Below are 9349 nucleotides of genomic sequence, written 5' to 3'. Positions count from 1 at the left end.
CAAAAATTCACTCTTATCTCTTCGTGACAAGAACGAATCACGGCTGATTTAGTGCCGCTCCACCTCGCCTCTACATCTCCCGTCAGTTTGATTTATTTAACTGTAGTGACTTTAATGTCATTAATCTTTAACAGGGAAGGGAAAGCAAAACACTCACACACATTCATCACAAACATTGAGTGCAGGAAATATAAAGCCAATCTGCTTCTGTCTGCAAACTTATCTGACCAGGTGAGTCAAGGGGAACATGAGATCATTTTTCAAGTTGAAGCAGGAAGGAGTTATAAAACGTGTAAATACAGCATCTGCACCTTATCACCTTCATGACAACTTTTTTTCTCTCTTTTTAACCGCATATCCTTTTTCTTTCATGGTCGGACAGCTGGCCAACGTCTAATGGAAATCTCTCGCTGTGAGCTACTTTTCTTTTTTTCACCCTCTAAATCGTCTTCTCACTCTTTCTTTCTCTCTTTATCAGGTGCTCATCCCTCGTCCCTTTCTGCTCAAATCCTCCTGGATTTAGGATCCCTCTGGGTGTCTCTCATTCTCTTTGTTTCTCACTATCGCCGTCCCTCCCAATCTCCATCACTCCCTCACTCCCTCCATCCCTCCCGCTATCTTTCAATCCCTCGATCTCCCCATCCATCTGTCTGTCTGGCCTATTTTCTCCGGTGGATTGTTCTTGTGTCTTCTTCTCTAAACAAAAAGCGGCTGCGTTCCCCTGAGGGAAGATAGTCTTGTCTAGCCTGTAGACCTGCAGCCTCAGCCCTTATCCTCCTCCTCCTCCACCTAATTGTTTGGCCATAGCCCCCCAGGCAAAGACCTCTATCCTTCTTATTTCTCCGCTGTTCTCTCTGCTATGCATGACAAGATCCACCTCCTCCCTTATTCTCCTTGTTTCTGACCACACTCCCTGTCTTTATTTCCTCCTCGCCATATCAAAGTCATTTTTCAATAATAGCCCTGCCTCCATCTTGTCTGATTCTTTATCCCCCTCAGCTATTGACCCTATTGCTTCTCTCAATTCACTTTATATATATATATATATATATATATATATATATATATATATATATATATATATATATATATATATATATATATATATATATATTTCCTCTCTTAGTCTGCTGCTACCTCCATCTTTCTTCTCTTGTCTGGTCAACACCTTGTGCTGAAACCTTGTCCCTCTTCCTCGTTGTCAACTTGTCCTACTTCATCTTTTCTCACATAAATGAATGTGAATGGTGTTTATAAAAGAGGACAAAAGCCTTAACGTGAAGTAATTTCCACTAAGGTCAGGGGGAATTACCTAAATTACTGGCATGTTTTAATTGTACTTCTATTTTTAAGATACATATTTTTTCTATGTTAGAGCACACTGTGAATTCATTATAGCGTTTCAAACTAACTTTATATTTACATCTGTATGTACCAACTAATTTAAAACTATTTTTGCATCCAAACAGTCTGAGGGTAAACATAGTTTTGTCTATTGGTCTCGCCATCATTCTTCACGTTCCCTTCCTCCATTTGTCATATGTTTCTTGTGAGCAATAATACACACTTCATATTGTTCCTTTTCTTTCTCCCCACCTCCTTTTTTATTCAGATATAACACTCATCCCTCAGTGCGGTCCCAGACTGCTCCAATGACGTCCGTCCAAACATAAATACTCTTTCTTTCTTCATACTTTCCTGTTTGATTCTCTCACTCCTTCTATTCTATTCAAGCATTAGCAGGTGGTGATGTAGTGGCAAGGATGTGGGTGCTGTCTTATGTCTGGAACATTGAATCTCTTACAATGTCTGAAAATACCTAAGTGTCTGTAGTGCCATAACACTGAGAACAACCACAGAGGGCTATCTGTCTCCAGCTCGAAAAACCTCAGAGCATGACTATCCTTCACAACAACTACAACCACAACAGCAGTAAACAGAAGTGAATCCGCTGACTGTGAGCAGGACTCTGGATTTGTTTCAGCTTGAATGGGCAGGAGGAGCTGGCAGCTCATCCTCCATGAGAGAGAGAAAAAGTTGAATATATAACAGTTCCACTTAACAGTTCAATGAGGCTTAACGTATAATTTCACATAATAAGAGATTTCCAGTTAGCCTCATGAAAGTGAACTTTCACAACTCCAGAAATAAAAACAACTGAACAATAAACTCAAAGCAAGCCTGTGTAATTAGTCAATCTATGTGGCATTCAAGGACCAGATGTTCTGCTCAAAACAAGCCAAGTGGGTTCAAGATCTTAAAAATGTGAGAAAACAACTATAACAACACACAAAAGGAACACAAGGTGACTATCACATGTCTTTCAAGTTACAACAAACAACAAAATATGTTGTTTGTGACTTACCTTTAAAAGAGCAAATCGCATACACAAGAGCTTCGTTGTCAGACACAGAGGATCACTGGCCAAGCTGCATTGGATCTGATGGTCCTAACATCAGCAAAACATCATTTGCAATTTGTCTGGCATCTGATAGCAACCGCCATCAAGGCTCATGTAGACACAAATGAGCCACAAAGAATATGTTTTGGATGGATTTGACCCACATAAAATTTAAACCTTTTCACATATAAAAGCAGTGTTATGGCACAATGACAACAACTGACATAAAAACATGAAAACACTCACATGTACTCAACATATTTGGACATTACTAACGCTGGGTTTTTGAAATGTTTTCTATAACTCAGGATCATCAAAATGTTTGGCCCATTTGAATTCAAACTTTCACACATGCAGACACACACACACACACAGCCAGGTGGTATGGACTGCCCTGCTGTGATGAGGGACCAGCAGACCATATAGGGGTTTATGGGATTTATTGTGTGTCTGTGTGGCGGAGCATGAAATAAACAAAGCACCAACAGCATTCTTAACCTGATCTGTTAATCTCTTGTTTATGGGTTTGTGGTTTTGTGTGAATGTGTGTGTCCTGCTGAAGTGTATTCACAAGTAAATGTGTATGCACCCTTATAAGATATGTAAAACGTGGCCACATGCACGTCAGGTAGAAAAGTTGATGGATGAAACCATCCTCTGCAAACAGCATTTGGTAACAGCAGCTGTGCAGCTTCAACTGCAATCTGACTGCTCCAGTGACTTGAATTCAACCAAGTATTGTAGGTACTCAGAATGGGTTACCGAAGTGATCCACCATAAAATATCAATCTGAAACCAATGTGTGCCTTTCACTGCATTCTAACACTGTGACAAAAGGACAATCGTTTTGACAGATCATTCATTGCATCTCAGCCCACACTGTGGATGGCAGGAACATGGCAGGAACGTGATGTCAATGAATTGGTCTCATGTTGCCCATGTTTTCAGTGCAAACAAAGACTTCTAAGTCCCATGTGTGATGATTGACTGAAGAGTCCAACAGTGGCTTCTCATTCATTCTGTCAGTCGACACTGTAGATGTTGTGGGTTCAAGTCCCATCTCGGGTAATTTACAGCAGATTAGCGCTGTGGAAGCGTGCTGGGCCCATAATACAGAGGGCTATGGATAGAATCCATCCGTGACTTGAAATAATATTGTAGTTACTCTGAATGGGTGAATGAATTGATGGAAGTAAAGGTCTAAAATCAATTCAAGAATGACTTCATTTTTTTGTCTTGTCTTGTTTGCTCCATGATATGTATTGCCTTCTGTAGATTGCCTGTGTTGTCTGACCTCCAAAGCAAGGCCTTGCGGGTTCGAGTCCCAAATTAAGGTGTTCAACAGTACAGTGGCGGAGCTGAAGTGTGCAGGGCCCACAACTGAGATCGATGGATCGACACCGTCTTCTGCGCGTGTGCCAGTCCTTCCAGTGCATTCTAAATGACACAGAAAGACCAGGCAACTATCGCCCCAGTGGCCTAATGGATAAGGCACTGGCCTCCTAAGCCAGGGATTGTGGGTTCGAGTCCCATCTGGGGTGCTTTACAGCAGAGTGGCGCAGCGGAAGCGTGCTGGGCCCATAACCCAGAGGTCGATGGATCGAAACCATCCTCTGCTAAGATGCTTTTAACACCAGATGTGCCACTTGGACTGCATTCAGACTGCGATTGACTTGAATTCAACAGATAATTGTAGCTTCCCCGAATAGGTCATAAAATTGATCAACCACAAAGTAATGTTCTAAAATCTATTTCAGAATTCATCCACCAATGCATTTGTTTTCCATGCATTGATTTCCCTTGTTTGCTCCATGCCATGCATTGCCTTCTCTGGATTGCCTGTGTTGTCTGACCTCCAAAGCTAAGACTTGCGTGTTCGAGTCCCATTCAAGGTATCCGACAGCAGAGTGGTGCAGCAGAAGCGTGCAGGGTCCATAACCCAGAGATTGATAAATCAAAACCTTTTTCTGTTAAAAGAAATTAAAGGCGCTTGTGTCAGCCCTTCCACTGCGTTCTAAATGACACTGTGACAAAAGGACAAATCCTTCATTGTATCTCAGTCCACACTATGGATGTCAGGAACAACAGTCGGTGATGCAAACAGTGCCTCTCTGACCAGGCAAATGAAGTCCCAGTGGCCTAATGGATAAGGCACTGGCCTCCTAAGCCAGGGATTGTGGGTTCGAGTCCCATCTGGGGTGCTTTACAGCAGAGTGGCGCAGCGGAAGCGTGCTGGGCCCATAACCCAGAGGTCGATGGATCGAAACCATCCTCTGCTAACGTCCTTTTGACGGCAGATGTGCCACTTGGACTCCGACAGTGACTTGAATTCAACAGATACCTGTCCTTTCTCTGAATAGATTATTAATTTGAAATGTTAATAAATTGCCTCACTGTCTTGCCAAAGCCGATCAGTGTTGAGACGCTCCGCCCGTTATCACCGTCCTGCCATTGTTGAATAAAACTGGCTACTGGTCCGCCCGGAGTAGTGCTGGAAGCGGCCGTCATTCAGACGCACTTCCTGGAGGCATCGGTGAAATCCTAGTACGGATAATAATATGAACCCAGAAACAAGGGTGTATGATGTTCCAATGTGTTGATGCAACTAAAAGCTTTTCATTAATGTTGCGTGTGACCAATAGTAATTTAGTAGCTAACTCTATTTCTGCCAGCTAACATAAACCCTGGTACAAAACAAGCCAGCCAAAAGTCATTTTTTTAATACCTGCAGTCCCAGCATTCATCTACTGAAATGTGTATGTGGGTGTGCAAGCCCTTTGACATGCTACACAACTATGAAGGCATTGTAAATCAGAGCGGTGTACATCTGCAATTACGAGTTCAGACAGAGAGTGAAAGGAGTCCCACCTCCAATAAACTTAACATTGCAGTTACTCTGAATGGGTGAATGAATTGATGGAAGTAAAGGTCTAAAATCAATTGAAGAATGACTTCAATACCAATGCATTTTTTTTCAGTGCATTTTTTTGTCTCAATTGCTCCATGATATGTATTGCCTTCTGTAGATTGCCTGTGTTGTCTGACCCCCAAAGCAAGGCCTTGCGGGTTCGAGTCCCAAATTAAGGTGTTCAACAGCACAGTGGTGGAGCTGAAGTGTGCAGGGCCCACAACTGAGATCGATGGATCGACACCGTCTTCTGCGATTGTGGGTTCGAGTCCCATCTGGGGTGCTGTACAGCAGAGTGGCGCAGCGGAAGCGTGCTGGGCCCATAACCCAGAGGTCGATGGATCGAAACCATCCTCTGCTAAGACGCTTTTAACATCAGATGTGCCACTTAAACTGCATTCAGACTGCAACTGACTTGAATTCAACAAATAATTGTAGCTTCCCGGAATAAGCCAGGGATTGTGGGTTCGAGTCCCATCTGGGGTGCTTTACAGCAGAGTGGCACAGCGGAAGCGTGCTGGGCCCATAACCCAGAGGTCGATGGATCGAAACCATCCTCTGCTAAGACGCTTTTAACATCAGATGTGCCACTTAAACTGCATTCAGACTGCAACTGACTTGAATTCAACAAATAATTGTAGCTTCCCGGAATAAGCAAGGGATTGTGGGTTCGAGTCCCATCTGGGGTGCTTTACAGCAGAGTGGCACAGCGGAAGCGTGCTGGGCCCATAACCCAGAGGTCGATGGATCGAAACCATCCTCTGCTAAGACACTTTTAACACCAGATGTGCCACTTGGACTCCGACAGTGACTTGAATTCAACAGATACCTGTCCTTTCTCTGAATAGATTATTAATTTGAATTGTTAATAAATTGCCTGACTGTCTTGCCAAAGCCAATCAGTGTTGAGACGCTCCGCCTGTTATCACCGTCCTGCCGTTGTTGAATAAAACAGCACAGTGGCGGAGCTGAAGTGTGCAAGCCCCACAACTGAGATCGATGGATCGACACCGTCTTCTGCGCGTGTGCCAGTCCTTCCAGTGCATTCTAAATGACACAGAAAGACCAGGCAACTATCGCCCCAGTGGCCTAATGGATAAGGCACTGGCCTCCTAAGCCAGGGATTGTGGGTTCGAGTCCCATCTGGGGTGCTTTACAGCAGAGTGGCGCAGCGGAAGCGTGCTGGGCCCATAACCCAGAGGTCGATGGATCGAAACCATCCTCTGCTAAGATGCTTTTAACACCAGATGTGCCACTTAAACTGCATTCAGACTGCGACTGACTTGAATTCAACAGATAATTGTAGCTTCCCCGAATAGGTCATAAAATTGATCAACCACAAAGAATTGTTCTAAAATCTATTTCAGAATTCATCCACCAATGCATTTGATTTCCATGCGTTGCTTTCCCTTGTTTGCTCCATGCCATGCATTGCCTTCTCTGGATTGCCTGTGTTGTCTGACCTCCAAAGCTAAGACTTGCGTGTTCGAGTCCCATTCAAGGTATCCAACAGCAGAGTGGTGCAGCAGAAGCGTGCAAGGTCCATAACCCTGAGATTGATAAATCAAAACCTTTTTCTGCTCACAGAAATTAAAGGCGCTTGTGTGAGCCCTTCCACTGCTTTCTAAATGACACTGTGACAAAAGGACAAATCCTTCATTGTATCTCAGTCCACACTGTGGATGTCAGGAACAACAGTCAGTGATGCAAACAGGGCCTCTCTGACCAGGCAAATGAAGCCCCAGTGGCCTAATGGATAAGGCACTGGCCTCCTAAGCCAGGGATTGTGGGTTCAAGTCCCATCTGGGGTGCTTTACAGCAGAGTGGCGCAGCGGAAGCGTGCTGGGCCCATAACCCAGAGGTCGATGGATCGAAACCATCCTCTGCTAAGACGCTTTTAACATCAGATGTGCCACTTAAACTGCATTCAGACTGCAACTGACTTGAATTCAACAAATAATTGTAGCTTCCCGGAATAAGCCAGGGATTGTGGGTTCGAGTCCCATCTGGGGTGCTTTACAGCAGAGTGGCACAGCGGAAGCGTGCTGGGCCCATAACCCAGAGGTCGATGGATCGAAACCATCCTCTGCTAAGATGCTTTTAACACCAGATGTGCCACTTGGACTCCGACAGTGACTTGAATTCAACAGATACCTGTCCTTTCTCTGAATAGATTATTAATTTGAAATGTTAATAAATTGCCTGACTGTCTTGCCAAAGCCGATCAGTGTTGAGACGCTCCGCCCGTTGTCACCGTCCTGCCGTTGTTGAATAAAACTGGCTACTGGTCCGCCCGGAGTAGTGCTGGAAGCGGCCGTCATTCAGACGCACTTCCTGGAGGCATCGGTGAAATCCTAGTACGGATAATAATATGAACCCAGAAACAAGAGTGTATGATGTTCCAATGTGTTGATGCAACTAAAAGCTTTTCATTAATGTTGCGTGTGACCAATAGTAATTTAGTAGCTAACTCTATTTCTGCCAGCTAACATAAACCCTGGTACAAAACAAGCCAGCCAAAAGTCATTTTTTTAATACCTGCAGTCCCAGCATTCAGCTACTGAAATGTTTATGTGGGTGTGCAAGCCCTTTGACATGCTACACAACTATGAAGGCATTGTAAATCAGAGCGGTGTACATCTGCAATTACGAGTTCAGACAGAGAGTGAAAGGAGTCCCACCTCCAATAAACTTAACATTGTAGTTACTCTGAATGGGTGAATGAATTGATGGAAGTAAAGGTCTAAAATCAATTGAAGAATGACTTCAATACCAATGCATTTGTTTTCAGTGCATTTTTTTGTCTTGTTTGCTCCATGATATGTATTGCCTTCTGTAGATTGCCTGTGTTGTCTGACCCCCAAAGCAAGGCCTTGCGGGTTCGAGTCCCAAATTAAGGTGTTCAACAGCACAGTGGTGGAGCTGAAGTGTGCAGGGCCCACAACTGAGATCGATGGATCGACACCGTCTTCTGCGATTGTGGGTTCGAGTCCCATCTGGGGTGCTGTACAGCAGAGTGGCGCAGCGGAAGCGTGCTGGGCCCATAACCCAGAGGTCGATGGATCGAAACCATCCTCTGCTAAGACGCTTTTAACATCAGATGTGCCACTTAAACTGCATTCAGACTGCAACTGACTTGAATTCAACAAATAATTGTAGCTTCCTGGAATAAGCCAGGGATTGTGGGTTCGAGTCCCATCTGGGGTGCTTTACAGCAGAGTGGCACAGCGGAAGCGTGCTGGGCCCATAACCCAGAGGTCGATGGATCGAAACCATCCTCTGCTAAGACACTTTTAACACCAGATGTGCCACTTGGACTCCGACAGTGACTTGAATTCAACAGATACCTGTCCTTTCTCTGAATAGATTATTAATTTGAATTGTTAATAAATTGCCTGACTGTCTTGCCAAAGCCAATCAGTGTTGAGACGCTCCGCCTGTTATCACCGTCCTGCCGTTGTTGAATAAAACAGCACAGTGGCGGAGCTGAAGTGTGCAAGCCCCACAACTGAGATCGATGGATCGACACCGTCTTCTGCGCGTGTGCCAGTCCTTCCAGTGCATTCTAAATGACACAGAAAGACCAGGCAACTATCGCCCCAGTGGCCTAATGGATAAGGCACTGGCCTCCTAAGCCAGGGATTGTGGGTTCGAGTCCCATCTGGGGTGCTTTACAGCAGAGTGGCGCAGCGGAAGCGTGCTGGGCCCATAACCCAGAGGTCGATGGATCGAAACCATCCTCTGCTAAGATGCTTTTAACACCAGATGTGCCACTTAAACTGCATTCAGACTGCGACTGACTTGAATTCAACAGATAACTGTAGCTTCCCCGAATAGGTCATTAAATTGATCAACCACAAAGTAATGTTCTAAAATCTATTTCAGAATTCATCCACCAATGCATTTGATTTCCATGCGTTGCTTTCCCTTGTTTGCTCCATGCCATGCATTGCCTTCTCTGGATTGCCTGTGTTGTCTGACCTCCAAAGCTAAGACTTGTGTGTTCGAGTCCCATTCAAGGTATCCGACAGCAGAGTGGT

The 9349-nt window shown here is 44.5% G+C and overlaps 1 protein-coding gene and 12 non-coding genes across 15 annotated transcripts in view; 12 read left to right on the top strand and 1 right to left on the bottom strand.

The window, feature by feature from the left end:
• Positions 1-9349, bottom strand: part of sema3h (sema domain, immunoglobulin domain (Ig), short basic domain, secreted, (semaphorin) 3H) — a 60638-nt gene that overhangs the window by 15882 nt on the left and 35407 nt on the right. The window lies entirely within an intron of this gene.
• trnar-ccu (transfer RNA arginine (anticodon CCU)) lies at positions 3870-3942 on the top strand. Its single transcript has one exon. It is a non-coding gene; the product is annotated as a tRNA-Arg (tRNA).
• On the top strand, positions 3949-4020 carry trnam-cau (transfer RNA methionine (anticodon CAU)). Its single transcript has one exon. It is a non-coding gene; the product is annotated as a tRNA-Met (tRNA).
• Positions 4530-4602, top strand: trnar-ccu (transfer RNA arginine (anticodon CCU)). The gene has a single exon. It is a non-coding gene; the product is annotated as a tRNA-Arg (tRNA).
• On the top strand, positions 4609-4680 carry trnam-cau (transfer RNA methionine (anticodon CAU)). Its single transcript has one exon. It is a non-coding gene; the product is annotated as a tRNA-Met (tRNA).
• Positions 5599-5670, top strand: trnam-cau (transfer RNA methionine (anticodon CAU)). Its single transcript has one exon. It is a non-coding gene; the product is annotated as a tRNA-Met (tRNA).
• Positions 6388-6460, top strand: trnar-ccu (transfer RNA arginine (anticodon CCU)). The gene has a single exon. It is a non-coding gene; the product is annotated as a tRNA-Arg (tRNA).
• On the top strand, positions 6467-6538 carry trnam-cau (transfer RNA methionine (anticodon CAU)). The gene has a single exon. It is a non-coding gene; the product is annotated as a tRNA-Met (tRNA).
• On the top strand, positions 7048-7120 carry trnar-ccu (transfer RNA arginine (anticodon CCU)). Its single transcript has one exon. It is a non-coding gene; the product is annotated as a tRNA-Arg (tRNA).
• Positions 7127-7198, top strand: trnam-cau (transfer RNA methionine (anticodon CAU)). The gene has a single exon. It is a non-coding gene; the product is annotated as a tRNA-Met (tRNA).
• trnam-cau (transfer RNA methionine (anticodon CAU)) lies at positions 8320-8391 on the top strand. The gene has a single exon. It is a non-coding gene; the product is annotated as a tRNA-Met (tRNA).
• trnar-ccu (transfer RNA arginine (anticodon CCU)) lies at positions 8906-8978 on the top strand. The gene has a single exon. It is a non-coding gene; the product is annotated as a tRNA-Arg (tRNA).
• Positions 8985-9056, top strand: trnam-cau (transfer RNA methionine (anticodon CAU)). Its single transcript has one exon. It is a non-coding gene; the product is annotated as a tRNA-Met (tRNA).

The sequence above is a fragment of the Clinocottus analis genome, unplaced genomic scaffold (genome assembly GCF_023055335.1).
Source record: "Clinocottus analis isolate CAN_PGR_092001 unplaced genomic scaffold, fCliAna1.0.p SCAF_4, whole genome shotgun sequence".
In the NCBI taxonomy this organism is placed as follows: Eukaryota; Metazoa; Chordata; class Actinopteri; order Perciformes; family Cottidae; genus Clinocottus; species Clinocottus analis.
The sequence above is the reverse complement of the archived record's forward strand: the minus strand, read 5'-3'. Positions and strand labels throughout refer to the sequence as shown.